Source organism: Triturus cristatus, chromosome 4_1 (genome assembly GCF_964204655.1).
Source record: "Triturus cristatus chromosome 4_1, aTriCri1.1, whole genome shotgun sequence".
NCBI classification, from domain to species: Eukaryota; Metazoa; Chordata; class Amphibia; order Caudata; family Salamandridae; genus Triturus; species Triturus cristatus.
The window spans coordinates 294,644,018-294,666,673 of NC_140585.1; the positions used below are offsets into that span (position 1 = coordinate 294,644,018).

At 44.7% G+C, this 22,656-nt stretch overlaps 6 non-coding genes across 6 annotated transcripts; all 6 read left to right on the top strand.

Annotated features, from left to right (window-relative positions):
• The first annotated feature begins 3,308 nt into the window (after positions 1-3,308).
• On the top strand, positions 3,309-3,608 carry LOC146854558 (signal recognition particle RNA). Its single transcript, XR_014959224.1, has one exon.
• Positions 3,609-7,011: 3,403 nt separating this feature from the next.
• Positions 7,012-7,311, top strand: LOC146854559 (signal recognition particle RNA). The gene has a single exon (XR_014959225.1).
• Positions 7,312-10,714: 3,403 nt separating this feature from the next.
• LOC146854560 (signal recognition particle RNA) lies at positions 10,715-11,014 on the top strand. The gene has a single exon (XR_014959254.1).
• Positions 11,015-14,421: 3,407 nt separating this feature from the next.
• Positions 14,422-14,721, top strand: LOC146854561 (signal recognition particle RNA). The gene has a single exon (XR_014981744.1).
• A 3,399-nt stretch (positions 14,722-18,120) lies between these two features.
• LOC146854562 (signal recognition particle RNA) lies at positions 18,121-18,420 on the top strand. Its single transcript, XR_014959132.1, has one exon.
• Positions 18,421-21,817: 3,397 nt separating this feature from the next.
• On the top strand, positions 21,818-22,117 carry LOC146854563 (signal recognition particle RNA). The gene has a single exon (XR_014959161.1).
• Positions 22,118-22,656: the final 539 nt, after the last annotated feature.

Genomic DNA, 22,656 nt, shown 5'->3' on the forward strand with positions numbered 1-22,656 from the left:
ATATGATGAACATTTGAACTGGGCCACGCATTTCAGCATAGCAGACAATTCTCCAGAATTGAGACATATTGCAACAACAAGCTAGCAGGCGGAGAGGACTGAAAACTCAGTGCAACCTAGAATAAATGGCTGTGTGATTTTCAGCAAGGATGACTCAAATGCATTCTTCCTTTTAGAGCACCTGTAGGATTAAACTGATCTGTCAAGTACAAAAGCATCCTTCATAGAGCAACTTAGAAATGCGCTTGCTGGCCCTTCTGCAGCATTTCTACGTCCAGCTTTAATTCATTTTTTGATTAGCCCTCATTCTTTTCATATGTGAATGAGAAGGAGAAATTACAGGGCCCTTCACTCTTTGAGCGAAACATGAAAAGACTGAGGGCTGTGCAACTCCCAAACGTTGGAGCCTCTGGCCTGTCGACCCTCGAACCTGCTCCTGCTCCAACCCGGCATCTCTTGTGGCCAGCAACCTCACAAACCCTGGAGGACCTGGCTACCTTTTGACTCTAAACCCCTGGGACTCCCATGAGTAGAGGCTCTACTAAAATCTACTTCTAATCCCTGGCAGCAGCCCGGAACCGCGAACCCTTCACACTCTGCACTCACCAAGCCTGGCCTGTGCCAGAGTGAACAAAGACCACAAGGACGACCCCACGGCGACTGTGACCCCGAGTCCGGCACCCAAGGACCTCCCTCGACACTCCTGAAGAAGCCTGCAGCCTCAGAACCAGGTGCCCCCCCAACCGCGATCAACAGAGGGTAAGATTTCCCGACACCAAAAGGTACCCCTGCACCCGGCGCTCCGCGGCCCCCTGTGCCCAATCCCGGGGTACCTACCTATCCTCCAACTACCCAACTTACCTCTCGAAGTGGTGGTGGCACCTGAAGAATCTTCGTCCCCGAGCTTGCAGTCTTTTTCTAAACCAGAGATTTCCCATTCAAATCAATTGAGCGCCCGAATGCTCAAAAGCACCCTGCACCCAGCCGTCCGAGTGGCCCTGGCAGTGCAACCTCTACATCTATCTACTTCCCCACTTGCCCTGGATAAGTGACCAGGAGCCCAGCTCCCACAGCCACGTGGCCTGCTAGTCAGCAGCCACCAACCAAGGCCCCCCTACCTCTCATAGGATAACATTGGGCCTAACTCTCTCTGCACCCGGCCGCCCTTGTGCCGCTGAGGGTGAACCAACTGTACCTACCTGACCCTGGGAGACGCCTGAGTCTATGCCCAGAACCTTAACTCTGCCAGTCGAGTACTTACCTTTAAACCGATAACTCAATCTTCTCCATAGGGTAACATTGACTGGTTTTTCCTGAAATTTCTTCCAAGTGTGGACTTTTCAAAACTTAAAATATTCACCAAAAATCAGCCGAGTAACGAAAACGAAAATACTCACCTGCTATTAGGTGAGCTCCCAGTGCTGGATCTTGGTGCCCAGCACTGACTCGGAAAAATACTTACAACTGTACTTACCAGTAACCCAATTTTCTCCCGTAGGAAATCATTGACTGTTTTTCTGTGAAATTTCTTCTAAGTGTCAATTTCTGCAAACTTTAAATATTCTTTAAAAATCGTATAATTTCTGAAAACGTAATTACTTACCTGTTTTGGATAAAGGTCCCAGTACTGAGTCTAGGCACCCAGTACTGGATTACAAAAGTAACGAGAACATACTATACCTGCAACTTGAATTTTCTGCCATAGGGAATCTTAGACTGTTTTCTATGAAAAATTTTCTGTCAACTTTTAAAATAGCAAAATATTGTCTAAAAATCATCACAGTAATTAAGTCGACTTTTATCACTTGATTCCAAGTACTGACCCAGGACTGAATCTAGGATCCAGTCCTGGAAATCCAAAAGTAATCCTAAAAGTAATCTGTTGCAAATAACTTGAAACTTCCATTGAGCTCAATGCATTATTGTATTTAAAATTTTGTTGCCTATTGCAACCACTTGTAACTTTCTACAAAAGTCAATTGCATATTGCAAAAGTATTTATATAAAGCATCTCATTCTGAGAAAGTATATTTTAATACCTATTGTTGGTTCTAAAATAAAACAAGCATATATTTTTTGTAGATAAACCATTGGCCTAGAGTTCAGTTATTGAGTGTGTGAGACCATTTGCTGACTGAGTGTGTGCAACAAATGCTTTACACTGTCCTCTGATACTGCCTTACTGCTCGACCAAGCTACCACTTTAGAGAGTAAGGTTATATCTAACTTTAGCCTCTGCCAAACCTCTGGGGACTGTGGACTCTGTACACCCTGTACCTATTTGGGAACAGTATATACAGAGCCACTTTCTCACACTGCAGTTCTCCAATATAGGTCTGTCAAGATCATTACTCAATCTACCTTGATTTGGCACAGTATAAAATAAGTCAAGAAGTCTCCTATGAAAAGATATGCAAATCTGTTCGAATCACTTTCCCTAGTCAGGGGACCCACTAGCTGGAAGGGGCAGGGAGGACCAAAATAGCTCATCGGTATAGAACACTGCATGAGCAGCTGATTTTGAGGTGGTAGAAGATAGAGTAATCCAACTGGACCTCAATAAACGGTTCCCTAATGTGCAATAGCCCCTGACCACCTCTGACGCAAAAGTGTAATTTCATACCTTTGCAGAATCAGGCATGCTTTCACCTGTTCAAGCTGAACTGACATTGGTCTTCTTGGCCAGCAGGAGTTCCTCTCTTGCAGCTGTTGAGGCTAGAGAACAGAATGACGTGTATTCATTCTTTATGGTAACTCTTCTAGCCCTCCCACTCCATACCACTTTAAAACTTCCGAAGTTGCAGACGAGTTCCATCATTGTGACCCATGCTATTTTTCTCAATATTGGCTGGCTCGGCATAACAAGGGATGCCTACAGGACAGCCTAAATTGTGCCAGCAAGCTTCTACAGGGAGTCACTGGCAGATAAAGAGAAACTCAGCCCTAACCTGGCTCTTCTCTCTCACTCTCACTCTCCTTTCCCTTCTGTCCCTCTACCTGTCTCTCACTCTCTAAATACTAGTATTTATGTTGTATTCACTTCCCCGTCACAATCTTTCCGACCCTACTTCCTCTCTCCCTTCAATCAGTTCAACCCTCTTTTTTACTTTAGGAAACTCCACATCTTTTTTAAAGGCCCTTCCCATATTCACACTGCTTCTTGATAAGACATTTTTTTCCTTTCTTTGAAGGATAGTGAATTTGATTTTCTTGAAACATGGTTGGTAAACCATCAATTCATTCCACCTTACTTTATCATTATCCTTACTTATGGAATGCATTTCATCATTAGGACAGCTGCAGTGTTTGCCGGGCAAGGTGGCGTGTGCCTGTTGTCCTAGTTACTTGGGAGGCAGAGGCTTGTGGATTGCTTGAGCTCAGGGGTTCTGGGCTGCACTCAGCTGTGTTGATCAGGTGTCCATGCTGCATTGGGCATCAATATGGTGTTCTAGAGGGAGCTCTAGAATTTCAGGTTGTGTAACGAGAGGTGCACCGACCCAGGCTGGAAACAGAGCAGGCCAAAGCTTCCATGCCCATTGGTAGCAGGACAGCACCTGTGAGCAGTACATGTAAAACAGCCTGAGCAAAATAGTGAGACCTAGCCTCTCTTTTTTGACTCAAATGTGAAAGTTTTGATTTTTACAAGGTGTAATAAATTATTTTCCCAAAACCAAATCTTTGTTTTCCTTTTGATATTTTTCCAGGAAATATGATGAACATTTGAACTGGGCCACGCATTTCAGCATAGCAGACAATTCTCCAGAATTGAGACATATTGCAACAACAAGCTAGCAGGCGGAGAGGACTGAAAACTCAGTGCAACCTAGAATAAATGGCTGTGTGATTTTCAGCAAGGATGACTCAAATGCATTCTTCCTTTTAGAGCACCTGTAGGATTAAACTGATCTGTCAAGTACAAAAGCATCCTTCATAGAGCAACTTAGAAATGCGCTTGCTGGCCCTTCTGCAGCATTTCTACGTCCAGCTTTAATTCATTTTTTGATTAGCCCTCATTCTTTTCATATGTGAATGAGAAGGAGAAATTACAGGGCCCTTCACTCTTTGAGCGAAACATGAAAAGACTGAGGGCTGTGCAACTCCCAAACGTTGGAGCCTCTGGCCTGTCGACCCTCGAACCTGCTCCTGCTCCAACCCGGCATCTCTTGTGGCCAGCAACCTCACAAACCCTGGAGGACCTGGCTACCTTTTGACTCTAAACCCCTGGGACTCCCATGAGTAGAGGCTCTACTAAAATCTACTTCTAATCCCTGGCAGCAGCCCGGAACCGCGAACCCTTCACACTCTGCACTCACCAAGCCTGGCCTGTGCCAGAGTGAACAAAGACCACAAGGACGACCCCACGGCGACTGTGACCCCGAGTCCGGCACCCAAGGACCTCCCTCGACACTCCTGAAGAAGCCTGCAGCCTCAGAACCAGGTGCCCCCCCAACCGCGATCAACAGAGGGTAAGATTTCCCGACACCAAAAGGTACCCCTGCACCCGGCGCTCCGCGGCCCCCTGTGCCCAATCCCGGGGTACCTACCTATCCTCCAACTACCCAACTTACCTCTCGAAGTGGTGGTGGCACCTGAAGAATCTTCGTCCCCGAGCTTGCAGTCTTTTTCTAAACCAGAGATTTCCCATTCAAATCAATTGAGCGCCCGAATGCTCAAAAGCACCCTGCACCCAGCCGTCCGAGTGGCCCTGGCAGTGCAACCTCTACATCTACTTCCCCACTTGCCCTGGATAAGTGACCAGGAGCCCAGCTCCCACAGCCACGTGGCCTGCTAGTCAGCAGCCACCAACCAAGGCCCCCCTACCTCTCATAGGATAACATTGGGCCTAACTCTCTCTGCACCCGGCCGCCCTTGTGCCGCTGAGGGTGAACCAACTGTACCTACCTGACCCTGGGAGACGCCTGAGTCTATGCCCAGAACCTTAACTCTGCCAGTCGAGTACTTACCTTTAAACCGATAACTCAATCTTCTCCATAGGGTAACATTGACTGGTTTTTCCTGAAATTTCTTCCAAGTGTGGACTTTTCAAAACTTAAAATATTCACCAAAAATCAGCCGAGTAACGAAAACGAAAATACTCACCTGCTATTAGGTGAGCTCCCAGTGCTGGATCTTGGTGCCCAGCACTGACTCGGAAAAATACTTACAACTGTACTTACCAGTAACCCAATTTTCTCCCGTAGGAAATCATTGACTGTTTTTCTGTGAAATTTCTTCTAAGTGTCAATTTCTGCAAACTTTAAATATTCTTTAAAAATCATATAATTTCTGAAAACGTAATTACTTACCTGTTTTGGATAAAGGTCCCAGTACTGAGTCTAGGCACCCAGTACTGGATTACAAAAGTAACGAGAACATACTATACCTGCAACTTGAATTTTCTGCCATAGGGAATCTTAGACTGTTTTCTATGAAAAATTTTCTGTCAACTTTTAAAATAGCAAAATATTGTCTAAAAATCATCACAGTAATTAAGTCGACTTTTATCACTTGATTCCAAGTACTGACCCAGGACTGAATCTAGGATCCAGTCCTGGAAATCCAAAAGTAATCCTAAAAGTAATCTGTTGCAAATAACTTGAAACTTCCATTGAGCTCAATGCATTATTGTATTTAAAATTTTGTTGCCTATTGCAACCACTTGTAACTTTCTACAAAAGTAAATTGCATATTGCAAAAGTATTTATATAAAGCATCTCATTCTGAGAAAGTATATTTTAATACCTATTGTTGGTTCTAAAATAAAACAAGCATATATTTTTTGTAGATAAACCATTGGCCTAGAGTTCAGTTATTGAGTGTGTGAGACCATTTGCTGACTGAGTGTGTGCAACAAATGCTTTACACTGTCCTCTGATACTGCCTTACTGCTCGACCAAGCTACCACTTTAGAGAGTAAGGTTATATCTAACTTTAGCCTCTGCCAAACCTCTGGGGACTGTGGACTCTGTACACCCTGTACCTATTTGGGAACAGTATATACAGAGCCACTTTCGCACACTGCAGTTCTCCAATATAGGTCTGTCAAGATCATTACTCAATCTACCTTGATTTGGCACAGTATAAAATAAGTCAAGAAGTCTCCTATGAAAAGATATGCAAATCTGTTCGAATCACTTTCCCTAGTCAGGGGACCCACTAGCTGGAAGGGGCAGGGAGGACCAAAATAGCTCATCGGTATAGAACACTGCATGAGCAGCTGATTTTGAGGTGGTAGAAGATAGAGTAATCCAACTGGACCTCAATAAACGGTTCCCTAATGTGCAATAGCCCCTGACCACCTCTGACGCAAAAGTGTAATTTCATACCTTTGCAGAATCAGGCATGCTTTCACCTGTTCAAGCTGAACTGACATTGGTCTTCTTGGCCAGCAGGAGTTCCTCTCTTGCAGCTGTTGAGGCTAGAGAACAGAATGACGTGTATTCATTCTTTATGGTAACTCTTCTAGCCCTCCCACTCCATACCACTTTAAAACTTCCGAAGTTGCAGACGAGTTCCATCATTGTGACCCATGCTATTTTTCTCAATATTGGCTGGCTCGGCATAACAAGGGATGCCTACAGGACAGCCTAAATTGTGCCAGCAAGCTTCTACAGGGAGTCACTGGCAGATAAAGAGAAACTCAGCCCTAACCTGGCTCTTCTCTCTCACTCTCACTCTCCTTTCCCTTCTGTCCCTCTACCTGTCTCTCACTCTCTAAATACTAGTATTTATGTTGTATTCACTTCCCCGTCACAATCTTTCCGACCCTACTTCCTCTCTCCCTTCAATCAGTTCAACCCTCTTTTTTACTTTAGGAAACTCCACATCTTTTTTAAAGGCCCTTCCCATATTCACACTGCTTCTTGATAAGACATTTTTTTCCTTTCTTTGAAGGATAGTGAATTTGATTTTCTTGAAACATGGTTGGTAAACCATCAATTCATTCCACCTTACTTTATCATTATCCTTACTTATGGAATGCATTTCATCATTAGGACAGCTGCAGTGTTTGCCGGGCAAGGTGGCGTGTGCCTGTTGTCCTAGTTACTTGGGAGGCAGAGGCTTGTGGATTGCTTGAGCTCAGGGGTTCTGGGCTGCACTCAGCTGTGTTGATCAGGTGTCCATGCTGCATTGGGCATCAATATGGTGTTCTAGAGGGAGCTCTAGAATTTCAGGTTGTGTAACGAGAGGTGCACCGACCCAGGCTGGAAACAGAGCAGGCCAAAGCTTCCATGCCCATTGGTAGCAGGACAGCACCTGTGAGCAGTACATGTAAAACAGCCTGAGCAAAATAGTGAGACCTAGCCTCTCTTTTTTGACTCAAATGTGAAAGTTTTGATTTTTACAAGGTGTAATAAATTATTTTCCCAAAACCAAATCTTTGTTTTCCTTTTGATATTTTTCCAGGAAATATGATGAACATTTGAACTGGGCCACGCATTTCAGCATAGCAGACAATTCTCCAGAATTGAGACATATTGCAACAACAAGCTAGCAGGCGGAGAGGACTGAAAACTCAGTGCAACCTAGAATAAATGGCTGTGTGATTTTCAGCAAGGATGACTCAAATGCATTCTTCCTTTTAGAGCACCTGTAGGATTAAACTGATCTGTCAAGTACAAAAGCATCCTTCATAGAGCAACTTAGAAATGCGCTTGCTGGCCCTTCTGCAGCATTTCTACGTCCAGCTTTAATTCATTTTTTGATTAGCCCTCATTCTTTTCATATGTGAATGAGAAGGAGAAATTACAGGGCCCTTCACTCTTTGAGCGAAACATGAAAAGACTGAGGGCTGTGCAACTCCCAAACGTTGGAGCCTCTGGCCTGTCGACCCTCGAACCTGCTCCTGCTCCAACCCGGCATCTCTTGTGGCCAGCAACCTCACAAACCCTGGAGGACCTGGCTACCTTTTGACTCTAAACCCCTGGGACTCCCATGAGTAGAGGCTCTACTAAAATCTACTTCTAATCCCTGGCAGCAGCCCGGAACCGCGAACCCTTCACACTCTGCACTCACCAAGCCTGGCCTGTGCCAGAGTGAACAAAGACCACAAGGACGACCCCACGGCGACTGTGACCCCGAGTCCGGCACCCAAGGACCTCCCTCGACACTCCTGAAGAAGCCTGCAGCCTCAGAACCAGGTGCCCCCCCAACCGCGATCAACAGAGGGTAAGATTTCCCGACACCAAAAGGTACCCCTGCACCCGGCGCTCCGCGGCCCCCTGTGCCCAATCCCGGGGTACCTACCTATCCTCCAACTACCCAACTTACCTCTCGAAGTGGTGGTGGCACCTGAAGAATCTTCGTCCCCGAGCTTGCAGTCTTTTTCTAAACCAGAGATTTCCCATTCAAATCAATTGAGCGCCCGAATGCTCAAAAGCACCCTGCACCCAGCCGTCCGAGTGGCCCTGGCAGTGCAACCTCTACATCTACTTCCCCACTTGCCCTGGATAAGTGACCAGGAGCCCAGCTCCCACAGCCACGTGGCCTGCTAGTCAGCAGCCACCAACCAAGGCCCCCCTACCTCTCATAGGATAACATTGGGCCTAACTCTCTCTGCACCCGGCCGCCCTTGTGCCGCTGAGGGTGAACCAACTGTACCTACCTGACCCTGGGAGACGCCTGAGTCTATGCCCAGAACCTTAACTCTGCCAGTCGAGTACTTACCTTTAAACCGATAACTCAATCTTCTCCATAGGGTAACATTGACTGGTTTTTCCTGAAATTTCTTCCAAGTGTGGACTTTTCAAAACTTAAAATATTCACCAAAAATCAGCCGAGTAACGAAAACGAAAATACTCACCTGCTATTAGGTGAGCTCCCAGTGCTGGATCTTGGTGCCCAGCACTGACTCGGAAAAATACTTACAACTGTACTTACCAGTAACCCAATTTTCTCCCGTAGGAAATCATTGACTGTTTTTCTGTGAAATTTCTTCTAAGTGTCAATTTCTGCAAACTTTAAATATTCTTTAAAAATCGTATAATTTCTGAAAACGTAATTACTTACCTGTTTTGGATAAAGGTCCCAGTACTGAGTCTAGGCACCCAGTACTGGATTACAAAAGTAACGAGAACATACTATACCTGCAACTTGAATTTTCTGCCATAGGGAATCTTAGACTGTTTTCTATGAAAAATTTTCTGTCAACTTTTAAAATAGCAAAATATTGTCTAAAAATCATCACAGTAATTAAGTCGACTTTTATCACTTGATTCCAAGTACTGACCCAGGACTGAATCTAGGATCCAGTCCTGGAAATCCAAAAGTAATCCTAAAAGTAATCTGTTGCAAATAACTTGAAACTTCCATTGAGCTCAATGCATTATTGTATTTAAAATTTTGTTGCCTATTGCAACCACTTGTAACTTTCTACAAAAGTAAATTGCATATTGCAAAAGTATTTATATAAAGCATCTCATTCTGAGAAAGTATATTTTAATACCTATTGTTGGTTCTAAAATAAAACAAGCATATATTTTTTGTAGATAAACCATTGGCCTAGAGTTCAGTTATTGAGTGTGTGAGACCATTTGCTGACTGAGTGTGTGCAACAAATGCTTTACACTGTCCTCTGATACTGCCTTACTGCTCGACCAAGCTACCACTTTAGAGAGTAAGGTTATATCTAACTTTAGCCTCTGCCAAACCTCTGGGGACTGTGGACTCTGTACACCCTGTACCTATTTGGGAACAGTATATACAGAGCCACTTTCGCACACTGCAGTTCTCCAATATAGGTCTGTCAAGATCATTACTCAATCTACCTTGATTTGGCACAGTATAAAATAAGTCAAGAAGTCTCCTATGAAAAGATATGCAAATCTGTTCGAATCACTTTCCCTAGTCAGGGGACCCACTAGCTGGAAGGGGCAGGGAGGACCAAAATAGCTCATCGGTATAGAACACTGCATGAGCAGCTGATTTTGAGGTGGTAGAAGATAGAGTAATCCAACTGGACCTCAATAAACGGTTCCCTAATGTGCAATAGCCCCTGACCACCTCTGACGCAAAAGTGTAATTTCATACCTTTGCAGAATCAGGCATGCTTTCACCTGTTCAAGCTGAACTGACATTGGTCTTCTTGGCCAGCAGGAGTTCCTCTCTTGCAGCTGTTGAGGCTAGAGAACAGAATGACGTGTATTCATTCTTTATGGTAACTCTTCTAGCCCTCCCACTCCATACCACTTTAAAACTTCCGAAGTTGCAGACGAGTTCCATCATTGTGACCCATGCTATTTTTCTCAATATTGGCTGGCTCGGCATAACAAGGGATGCCTACAGGACAGCCTAAATTGTGCCAGCAAGCTTCTACAGGGAGTCACTGGCAGATAAAGAGAAACTCAGCCCTAACCTGGCTCTTCTCTCTCACTCTCACTCTCCTTTCCCTTCTGTCCCTCTACCTGTCTCTCACTCTCTAAATACTAGTATTTATGTTGTATTCACTTCCCCGTCACAATCTTTCCGACCCTACTTCCTCTCTCCCTTCAATCAGTTCAACCCTCTTTTTTACTTTAGGAAACTCCACATCTTTTTTAAAGGCCCTTCCCATATTCACACTGCTTCTTGATAAGACATTTTTTTCCTTTCTTTGAAGGATAGTGAATTTGATTTTCTTGAAACATGGTTGGTAAACCATCAATTCATTCCACCTTACTTTATCATTATCCTTACTTATGGAATGCATTTCATCATTAGGACAGCTGCAGTGTTTGCCGGGCAAGGTGGCGTGTGCCTGTTGTCCTAGTTACTTGGGAGGCAGAGGCTTGTGGATTGCTTGAGCTCAGGGGTTCTGGGCTGCACTCAGCTGTGTTGATCAGGTGTCCATGCTGCATTGGGCATCAATATGGTGTTCTAGAGGGAGCTCTAGAATTTCAGGTTGTGTAACGAGAGGTGCACCGACCCAGGCTGGAAACAGAGCAGGCCAAAGCTTCCATGCCCATTGGTAGCAGGACAGCACCTGTGAGCAGTACCTGTAAAACAGCCTGAGCAAAATAGTGAGACCTAGCCTCTCTTTTTTGACTCAAATGTGAAAGTTTTGATTTTTACAAGGTGTAATAAATTATTTTCCCAAAACCAAATCTTTGTTTTCCTTTTGATATTTTTCCAGGAAATATGATGAACATTTGAACTGGGCCACGCATTTCAGCATAGCAGACAATTCTCCAGAATTGAGACATATTGCAACAACAAGCTAGCAGGCGGAGAGGACTGAAAACTCAGTGCAACCTAGAATAAATGGCTGTGTGATTTTCAGCAAGGATGACTCAAATGCATTCTTCCTTTTAGAGCACCTGTAGGATTAAACTGATCTGTCAAGTACAAAAGCATCCTTCATAGAGCAACTTAGAAATGCGCTTGCTGGCCCTTCTGCTGCATTTCTACGTCCAGCTTTAATTCATTTTTTGATTAGCCCTCATTCCTGTCATATGTGAATGAGAAGGAGAAATTACAGGGCCCTTCACTCTTTGAGCGAAACATGAAAAGACTGAGGGCTGTGCAACTCCCAAACGTTGGAGCCTCTGGCCTGTCGACCCTCGAACCTGCTCCTGCTCCAACCCGGCATCTCTTGTGGCCAGCAACCTCACAAACCCTGGAGGACCTGGCTACCTTTTGACTCTAAACCCCTGGGACTCCCATGAGTAGAGGCTCTACTAAAATCTACTTCTAATCCCTGGCAGCAGCCCGGAACCGCGAACCCTTCACACTCTGCACTCACCAAGCCTGGCCTGTGCCAGAGTGAACAAAGACCACAAGGACGACCCCACGGCGACTGTGACCCCGAGTCCGGCACCCAAGGACCTCCCTCGACACTCCTGAAGAAGCCTGCAGCCTCAGAACCAGGTGCCCCCCCAACCGCGATCAACAGAGGGTAAGATTTCCCGACACCAAAAGGTACCCCTGCACCCGGCGCTCCGCGGCCCCCTGTGCCCAATCCCGGGGTACCTACCTATCCTCCAACTACCCAACTTACCTCTCGAAGTGGTGGTGGCACCTGAAGAATCTTCGTCCCCGAGCTTGCAGTCTTTTTCTAAACCAGAGATTTCCCATTCAAATCAATTGAGCGCCCGAATGCTCAAAAGCACCCTGCACCCAGCCGTCCGAGTGGCCCTGGCAGTGCAACCTCTACATCTATCTACTTCCCCACTTGCCCTGGATAAGTGACCAGGAGCCCAGCTCCCACAGCCACGTGGCCTGCTAGTCAGCAGCCACCAACCAAGGCCCCCCTACCTCTCATAGGATAACATTGGGCCTAACTCTCTCTGCACCCGGCCGCCCTTGTGCCGCTGAGGGTGAACCAACTGTACCTACCTGACCCTGGGAGACGCCTGAGTCTATGCCCAGAACCTTAACTCTGCCAGTCGAGTACTTACCTTTAAACCGATAACTCAATCTTCTCCATAGGGTAACATTGACTGGTTTTTCCTGAAATTTCTTCCAAGTGTGGACTTTTCAAAACTTAAAATATTCACCAAAAATCAGCCGAGTAACGAAAACGAAAATACTCACCTGCTATTAGGTGAGCTCCCAGTGCTGGATCTTGGTGCCCAGCACTGACTCGGAAAAATACTTACAACTGTACTTACCAGTAACCCAATTTTCTCCCGTAGGAAATCATTGACTGTTTTTCTGTGAAATTTCTTCTAAGTGTCAATTTCTGCAAACTTTAAATATTCTTTAAAAATCGTATAATTTCTGAAAACGTAATTACTTACCTGTTTTGGATAAAGGTCCCAGTACTGAGTCTAGGCACCCAGTACTGGATTACAAAAGTAACGAGAACATACTATACCTGCAACTTGAATTTTCTGCCATAGGGAATCTTAGACTGTTTTCTATGAAAAATTTTCTGTCAACTTTTAAAATAGCAAAATATTGTCTAAAAATCATCACAGTAATTAAGTCGACTTTTATCACTTGATTCCAAGTACTGACCCAGGACTGAATCTAGGATCCAGTCCTGGAAATCCAAAAGTAATCCTAAAAGTAATCTGTTGCAAATAACTTGAAACTTCCATTGAGCTCAATGCATTATTGTGTTTAAAATTTTGTTGCCTATTGCAACCACTTGTAACTTTCTACAAAAGTCAATTGCATATTGCAAAAGTATTTATATAAAGCATCTCATTCTGAGAAAGTATATTTTAATACCTATTGTTGGTTCTAAAATAAAACAAGCATATATTTTTTGTAGATAAACCATTGGCCTAGAGTTCAGTTATTGAGTGTGTGAGACCATTTGCTGACTGAGTGTGTGCAACAAATGCTTTACACTGTCCTCTGATACTGCCTTACTGCTCGACCAAGCTACCACTTTAGAGAGTAAGGTTATATCTAACTTTAGCCTCTGCCAAACCTCTGGGGACTGTGGACTCTGTACACCCTGTACCTATTTGGGAACAGTATATACAGAGCCACTTTCTCACACTGCAGTTCTCCAATATAGGTCTGTCAAGATCATTACTCAATCTACCTTGATTTGGCACAGTATAAAATAAGTCAAGAAGTCTCCTATGAAAAGATATGCAAATCTGTTCGAATCACTTTCCCTAGTCAGGGGACCCACTAGCTGGAAGGGGCAGGGAGGACCAAAATAGCTCATCGGTATAGAACACTGCATGAGCAGCTGATTTTGAGGTGGTAGAAGATAGAGTAATCCAACTGGACCTCAATAAACGGTTCCCTAATGTGCAATAGCCCCTGACCACCTCTGACGCAAAAGTGTAATTTCATACCTTTGCAGAATCAGGCATGCTTTCACCTGTTCAAGCTGAACTGACATTGGTCTTCTTGGCCAGCAGGAGTTCCTCTCTTGCAGCTGTTGAGGCTAGAGAACAGAATGACGTGTATTCATTCTTTATGGTAACTCTTCTAGCCCTCCCACTCCATACCACTTTAAAACTTCCGAAGTTGCAGACGAGTTCCATCATTGTGACCCATGCTATTTTTCTCAATATTGGCTGGCTCGGCATAACAAGGGATGCCTACAGGACAGCCTAAATTGTGCCAGCAAGCTTCTACAGGGAGTCACTGGCAGATAAAGAGAAACTCAGCCCTAACCTGGCTCTTCTCTCTCACTCTCACTCTCCTTTCCCTTCTGTCCCTCTACCTGTCTCTCACTCTCTAAATACTAGTATTTATGTTGTATTCACTTCCCCGTCACAATCTTTCCGACCCTACTTCCTCTCTCCCTTCAATCAGTTCAACCCTCTTTTTTACTTTAGGAAACTCCACATCTTTTTTAAAGGCCCTTCCCATATTCACACTGCTTCTTGATAAGACATTTTTTTCCTTTCTTTGAAGGATAGTGAAATTGATTTTCTTGAAACATGGTTGGTAAACCATCAATTCATTCCACCTTACTTTATCATTATCCTTACTTATGGAATGCATTTCATCATTAGGACAGCTGCAGTGTTTGCCGGGCAAGGTGGTGTGTGCCTGTTGTCCTAGTTACTTGGGAGGCAGAGGCTTGTGGATTGCTTGAGCTCAGGGGTTCTGGGCTGCACTCAGCTGTGTTGATCAGTTGTCCATGCTGCATTAGGCATCAATATGGTGTTCTAAAGGGAGCTCTAGAATTTCAGGTTGTGTAACGAGAGGTGCACCGACCCAGGCTGGAAACAGAGCAGGCCAAAGCTTCCATGCCCATTGGTAGCTGGACAGCACCTGTGAGCAGTACGTGTAAAACAGCCTGAGCAAAATAGTGAGACCTAGCCTCTCTTTTTTGACTCAAATGTGAAAGTTTTGATTTTTACAAGGTGTAATCAATTATTTTCCCAAAACCAAATCTTTGTTTTCCTTTTGATATTTTTCCAGGAAATATGATGAACATTTGAACTGGGCCACGCATTTCAGCATAGCAGACAATTCTCCAGAATTGAGACATATTGCAACAACAAGCTAGCAGGCGGAGAGGACTGAAAACTCAGTGCAACCTAGAATAAATGGCTGTGTGATTTTCAGCAAGGATGACTCAAATGCATTCTTCCTTTTAGAGCACCTGTAGGATTAAACTGATCTGTCAAGTACAAAAGCATCCTTCATAGAGCAACTTAGAAATGCGCTTGCTGGCCCTTCTGCTGCATTTCTACGTCCAGCTCTAATTCATTTTTTGATTAACCCTCATTCTTTTCATATGTGAATGAGAAGGAGAAATTACAGGGCCCTTCACTCTTTGAGCGAAACATGAAAAGACTGAGGGCTGTGCAACTCCCAAACGTTGGAGCATCTGGCCTGTCGACCCTCGAACCTGCTCCTGCTCCAACCCGGCATCTCTTGTGGCCAGCAACCTCACAAACCCTGGAGGACCTGGCTACCTTTTGACTCTAAACCCCTGGGACTCCCATGAGTAGAGGCTCTACTCAAGTCTACTTCTAATCCCTGGCAGCAGCCCGGAACCGCGAACCCTTCACACTCTGCACCCACCAAGCCTGGCCTGTGCCAGAGTGAACAAAGACCACAAGGACGACCCCACGGCGACTGTGACCCCGAGTCCGGCACCCAAGTGCCTCCCTCGACACTCCTGAAGAAGCCTGCAGCCTCAGAACCAGGTGCCCCCCCAACCGCGATCAACAGAGGGTAAGATTTCCCGACACCAAAAGGTACCCCTGCACCCGGCGCTCCGCGGCCCCCTGTGCCCAATCCCGGGGTACCTACCTATCCTCCAACTACCCAACTTACCTCTCGAAGTGGTGGTGGCACCTGAAGAATCTTCGTCCCCGAGCTTGCAGTCTTTTTCTAAACCAGAGATTTCCCATTCAAATCAATTGAGCGCCCGAATGCTCAAAAGCACCCTGCACCCAGCCGTCCGAGTGGCCCTGGCAGTGCAACCTCTACATCTATCTACTTCCCCACTTGCCCTGGATAAGTGACCAGGAGCCCAGCTCCCACAGCCACGTGGCCTGCTAGTCAGCAGCCACCAACCAAGGCCCCCCTACCTCTCATAGGATAACATTGGGCCTAACTCTCTCTGGACCCGGCCGCCCTTGTGCCGCTGAGGGTGAACCAACTGTACCTACCTGACCCTGGGAGACGCCTGAGTCTATGCCCAGAACCTTAACTCTGTCAGTCGAGTACTTACCTTTAAACCGATAACTCAATCTTCTCCATAGGGTAACATTGACTGGTTTTTCCTGAAATTTCTTCCAAGTGTGGACTTTTCAAAACTTAAAATATTCACCAAAAATCAGCCGAGTAACGAAAACGAAAATACTCACCTGCTATTAGGTGAGCTCCCAGTGCTGGATCTTGGTGCCCAGCACTGACTCTGAAAAATACTTACAACTGTACTTACCAGTAACCCAATTTTCTCCCATAGGAAATCATTGACTGTTTTTCTGTGAAATTTCTTCTAAGTGTCAATTTCTGCAAACTTTAAATATTCTTTAAAAATCGTATAATTTCTGAAAACGTAATTACTTACCTGTTTTGGATAAAGGTCCCAGTACTGAGTCTAGGCACCCAGTACTGGATTACAAAAGTAACGAGAACATACTATACCTGCAACTTGAATTTTCTGCCATAGGGAATCATTGACTTTTTTCTATGAAATATTTTCTGTCAACTTTTAAAATAGCAAAATATTGTCTAAAAATCATCACAGTAATTAAGTCGACTTTTATCACTTGATTCCAAGTACTGACCCAGGACTGAATCTAGGATCCAGTCCTGGAAATCCAAAAGTAATCCTAAAAGTAATCTGTTGCAAATAACTTGAAACTTCCATTGAGCTCAATGCATTATTGTGTTTAAAATGTTGTTGCCTATTGCAACCACTTGTAACTTTCTACAAAACTCAATTGCATATTGCAAAAGTATTTATATAAAGCATCTCATTCTGAGAAAGTATATTTTAATACCTATTGTTGGTTCTAAAATAAAACAAGCATATATTTTTTTGTAGATAAACCATTGGCCTAGAGTTCAGTTATTGAGTGTGTGAGACCATTTGCTGACTGAGTGTGTGCAACAAATGCTTTACACTGTCCTCTGATACTGCCTTACTGCTCGACCAAGCTACCACTTTAGAGAGTAAGGTTATATCTAACTTTAGCCTCTGCCAAACCTCTGGGGACTGTACACCCTGTACCTATTTGGGAACAGTATATACAGAGCCACTTTCTCACACTGCAGTTCTCCAATATAGGTCTGTCAAGATCATTACTCAATCTACCTTGATTTGGCACAGTATAAAATAGGTCAAGAAGTCTCCTATGAAAGGATATGCAAATCTGTTCGAATCACTTTCCCTAGTCAGGGGACCCACTAGCTGGAAGGGGCAGGGAGGACCAAAATAGCTCATCGGTATAGAACACTGCATGAGCAGCTGATTTTGAGGTGGTAGAAGATAGACTAATCCAACTGGACCTCAATAAACGGTTTCCTAATGTGCAATAGCCCCTGACCACCTCTGACGCAAAAGTGTAATCTCATACCTTTGCAGAATCAGGCATGCTTTCACCTGTTCAAGCTGAACTGACATTGGTCTTCTTGGCCAGCAGGAGTTCCTCTCTTGCAGCTGTTGAGGCTAGAGAACAGAATGACGTGTATTCATTCTTTATGGTAACTCTTCTAGCCCTCCCACTCCATACTACTTTAAAACTTCCGATGTTGCAGACGAGTTCCATCATTGTGACCCATGCTATTTTTCTCAATATTGGCTGGCTCGGCATAACAAGGGATGCCTACAGGACAGCCTAAATAGTGCCGGCAAGCTTCTACAGGGAGTCACTGGCAGATAAAGAGAAACTCAGCCCTAACCTGGCTCTTCTCTCTCACTCTCACTCTCCTTTCCCTTCTGTCCCTCTACCTGTCTCTCACTCTCTAAATACTAGTATTTATGTTGTATTCACTTCCCCGTCACAATCTTTCCGACCCTTCTTCCTCTCTCCCTTCAATCAGTTCAACCCTCTTTTTTACTTTAGGAAACTCCACATCTTTTTTAAAGGCCCTTCCCATATTCACACTGCTTCTTGATAAGACATTTTTTTCCTTTCTTTGAAGGATAGTGAAATTGATTTTCTTGAAACATGGTTGGTAAACCATCAATTCATTCCACCTTACTTTATCATTATCCTTACTTATGGAATGCATTTCATCATTAGGACAGCTGCAGTGTTTGCCGGGCAAGGTGGCGTGTGCCTGTTGTCCTAGTTACTTGGGAGGCAGAGGCTTGTGGATTGCTTGAGCTCAGGGGTTCTGGGCTGCACTCAGCTGTGTTGATCAGGTGTCCATGCTGCATTGGGCATCAATATGGTGTTCTAGAGGGAGCTCTAGAATTTCAGGTTGTGTAACGAGAGGTGCACCGACCCAGGCTGGAAACAGAGCAGGCCAAAGCTTCCATGCCCATTGGTAGCAGGACAGCACCTGTGAGCAGTATGTGTAAAACAGCCTGAGCAAAATGGTGAGACCTAGCCTCTCATTTTTGACTCAAATGTGAAAGTTTTGATTTTTACAAGGTGTAATAAATTATTTTCCCAAAACCAAATCTTTGTTTTCCTTTTGATATTTTTCCAGGAAATATGATGAAGATTTGAACTGGGCCACGCATTTCAGCATAGCAGACAATTCTCCAGAATTGAGACATATTGCAACAACAAGCTAGCAGGCGGAGAGGACTGAAAACTCAGTGCAACCTAGAATAAATGGCTGTGTGATTTTCAGCAAGGATGACTCAAATGCATTCTTCCTTTTAGAGCACCTGTAGGATTAAACTGATCTGTCAAGTACAAAAGCATCCTTCATAGAGCAACTTAGAAATGCGCTTGCTGGCCCTTCTGCTGCATTTCTACGTCCAGCTCTAATTCATTTTTTGATTAACCCTCATTCTTTTCATATGTGAATGAGAAGGAGAAATTACAGGGCCCTTCACTCTTTGAGCGAAACATGAAAAGACTGAGGGCTGTGCAACTCCCAAACGTTGGAGCCTCTGGCCTGTCGACCCTCGAACCTGCTCCTGCTCCAACCCGGCATCTCTTGTGGCCAGCAACCTCACAAACCCTGGAGGACCTGGCTACCTTTTGACTCTAAACCCCTGGGACTCCCATGAGTAGAGGCTCTACTCAAGTCTACTTCTAATCCCTGGCAGCAGCCCGGAACCGCGAACCCTTCACACTCTGCACCCACCAAGCCTGGCCTGTGCCAGAGTGAACAAAGACCACAAGGACGACCCCACGGCGACTGTGACCCCGAGTCCGGCACCCAAGGGCCTCCCTCGACACTCCTGAAGAAGCCTGCAGCCTCAGAACCAGGTGCCCCCCCAACCGCGATCAACAGAGGGTAAGATTTCCCGACACCAAAAGGTACCCCTGCACCCGGCGCTCCGCGCCCCCTGTGCCCAATCCCGGGGTACCTACCTATCCTCCAACTACCCAACTTACCTCTCGAAGTGGTGGTGGCACCTGAAGAATCTTCGTCCCCGAGCTTGCAGTTTTTTTCTAAACCAGAGATTTCCCATTCAAATCAATTGAGCGCCCGAATGCTCAAAAGCACCCTGCACCCAGCCGTCCGAGTGGCCCTGGCAGTGCAACCTCTACATCTATCTACTTCCCCACTTTCCCTGGATAAGTGACCAGGAGCCCAGCTCCCACAGCCACGTGGCCTGCTAGTCAGCAGCCACCAACCAAGGCCCCCCTACCTCTCATAGGATAACATTGGGCCTAACTCTCTCTGCACCCGGCCGCCCTTGTGCCGCTGAGGGTGAACCAACTGTACCTACCTGACCCTGGGAGACGCCTGAGTCTATGCCCAGAACCTTAACTCTGCCAGTCGAGTACTTACCTTTAAACCGATAACTCAATCTTCTCCATAGGGTAACATTGACTGGTTTTTCCTGAAATTTCTTCCAAGTGTGGACTTTTCAAAACTTAAAATATTCACCAAAAATCAGCCGAGTAACGAAAACGAAAATACTCACCTGCTATTAGGTGAGCTCCCAGTGCTGGATCTTGGTGCCCAGCACTGACTCGGAAAAATACTTACAACTGTACTTACCAGTAACCCAATTTTCTCCCGTAGGAAATCATTGACTGTTTTTCTGTGAAATTTCTTCTAAGTGTCAATTTCTGCAAACTTTAAATATTCTTTAAAAATCGTATAATTTCTGAAAACGTAATTACTTACCTGTTTTAGATAAAGGTCCCAATACTGAGTCTAGGCACCCGGTACTGGATTACAAAAGTAACGAGAACATACTATACCTGCAACTTGAATTTTCTGCCATAGGGAATCTTAGACTGTTTTCTATGAAATATTTTCTGTCAACTTTTAAAATAGCAAAATATTGTCTAAAAATCATCACAGTAATTAAGTCGACTTTTATCACTTGATTCCAAGTACTGACCCAGGACTGAATCTAGGATCCAGTCCTGGAAATCCAAAAGTAATCCTAAAAGTAATCTGTTGCAAATAACTTGAAACTTCCATTGAGCTCAATGCATTATTGTGTTTAAAATGTTGTTGCCTATTGCAACCACTTGTAACTTTCTACAAAAGTCAATTGCATATTGCAAAAGTATTTATATAAAGCATCTCATTCTGAGAAAGTATATTTTAATACCTATTGTTGGTTCTAAAATAAAACAAGCATATATTTTTTGTAGATAAACCATTGGCCTAGAGTTCAGTAATTGAGTGTGTGAGACCATTTGCTGACTGAGTGTGTGCAACAAATGCTTTACACTGTCCTCTGATACTGCCTTACTGCTCGACCAAGCTACCACTTTAGAGAGTAAGGTTATATCTAACTTTAGCCTCTGCCAAACCTCTGGGGACTGTACACCCTGTACCTATTTGGGAACAGTATATACAGAGCCACTTTCTCACACTGCAGTTCTCCAATATAGGTCTGTCAAGATCATTACTCAATCTACCTTGATTTGGCACAGTATAAAATAGGTCAAGAAGTCTCCTATGAAAGGATATGCAAATCTGTTCGAATCACTTTCCCTAGTCAGGGGACCCACTAGCTGGAAGGGGCAGGGAGGACCAAAATAGCTCATCGGTATAGAACACTGCATGAGCAGCTGATTTTGAGGTGGTAGAAGATAGACTAATCCAACTGGACCTCAATAAACGGTTTCCTAATGTGCAATAGCCCCTGACCACCTCTGACGCAAAAGTGTAATCTCATACCTTTGCAGAATCAGGCATGCTTTCACCTGTTCAAGCTGAACTGACATTGGTCTTCTTGGCCAGCAGGAGTTCCTCTCTTGCAGCTGTTGAGGCTAGAGAACAGAATGACGTGTATTCATTCTTTATGGTAACTCTTCTAGCCCTCCCACTCCATACTACTTTAAAACTTCCGATGTTGCAGACGAGTTCCATCATTGTGACCCATGCTATTTTTCTCAATATTGGCTGGCTCGGCATAACAAGGGATGCCTACAGGACAGCCTAAATAGTGCCGGCAAGCTTCTACAGGGAGTCACTGGCAGATAAAGAGAAACTCAGCCCTAACCTGGCTCTTCTCTCTCACTCTCACTCTCCTTTCCCTTCTGTCCCTCTACCTGTCTCTCACTCTCTAAATACTAGTATTTATGTTGTATTCACTTCCCCGTCACAATCTTTCCGACCCTACTTCCTCTCTCCCTTCAATCAGTTCAACCCTCTTTTTTACTTTAGGAAACTCCACATCTTTTTTAAAGGCCCTTCCCATATTCACACTGCTTCTTGATAAGACATTTTTTTCCTTTCTTTGAAGGATAGTGAAATTGATTTTCTTGAAACATGGTTGGTAAACCATCAATTCATTCCACCTTACTTTATCATTATCCTTACTTATGGAATGCATTTCATCATTAGGACAGCTGCAGTGTTTGCCGGGCAAGGTGGCGTGTGCCCGTTGTCCTAGTTACTTGGGAGGCAGAGGCTTGTGGATTGCTTGAGCTCAGGGGTTCTGGGCTGCACTCAGCTGTGTTGATCAGGTGTCCATGCTGCATTGGGCATCAATATGGTGTTCTAGAGGGAGCTCTAGAATTTCAGGTTGTGTAACGAGAGGTGCACCGACCCAGGCTGGAAACAGAGCAGGCCAAAGCTTCCATGCCCATTGGTAGCAGGACAGCACCTGTGAGCAGTATGTGTAAAACAGCCTGAGCAAAATGGTGAGACCTAGCCTCTCATTTTTGACTCAAATGTGAAAGTTTTGATTTTTACAAGGTGTAATAAATTATTTTCCCAAAACCAAATCTTTGTTTTCCTTTTGATATTTTTCCAGGAAATATGATGAAGATTTGAACTGGGCCACGCATTTCAGCATAGCAGACAATTCTCCAGAATTGAGACATATTGCAACAACAAGCTAGCAGGCGGAGAGGACTGAAAACTCAGTGCAACCTAGAATAAATGGCTGTGTGATTTTCAGCAAGGATGACTCAAATGCATTCTTCCTTTTAGAGCACCTGTAGGATTAAACTGATCTGTCAAGTACAAAAGCATCCTTCATAGAGCAACTTAGAAATGCGCTTGCTGGCCCTTCTGCTGCATTTCTACGTCCAGCTCTAATTCATTTTTTGATTAACCCTCATTCTTTTCATATGTGAATGAGAAGGAGAAATTACAGGGCCCTTCACTCTTTGAGCGAAACATGAAAAGACTGAGGGCTGTGCAACTCCCAAACGTTGGAGCCTCTGGCCTGTCGACCCTCGAACCTGCTCCTGC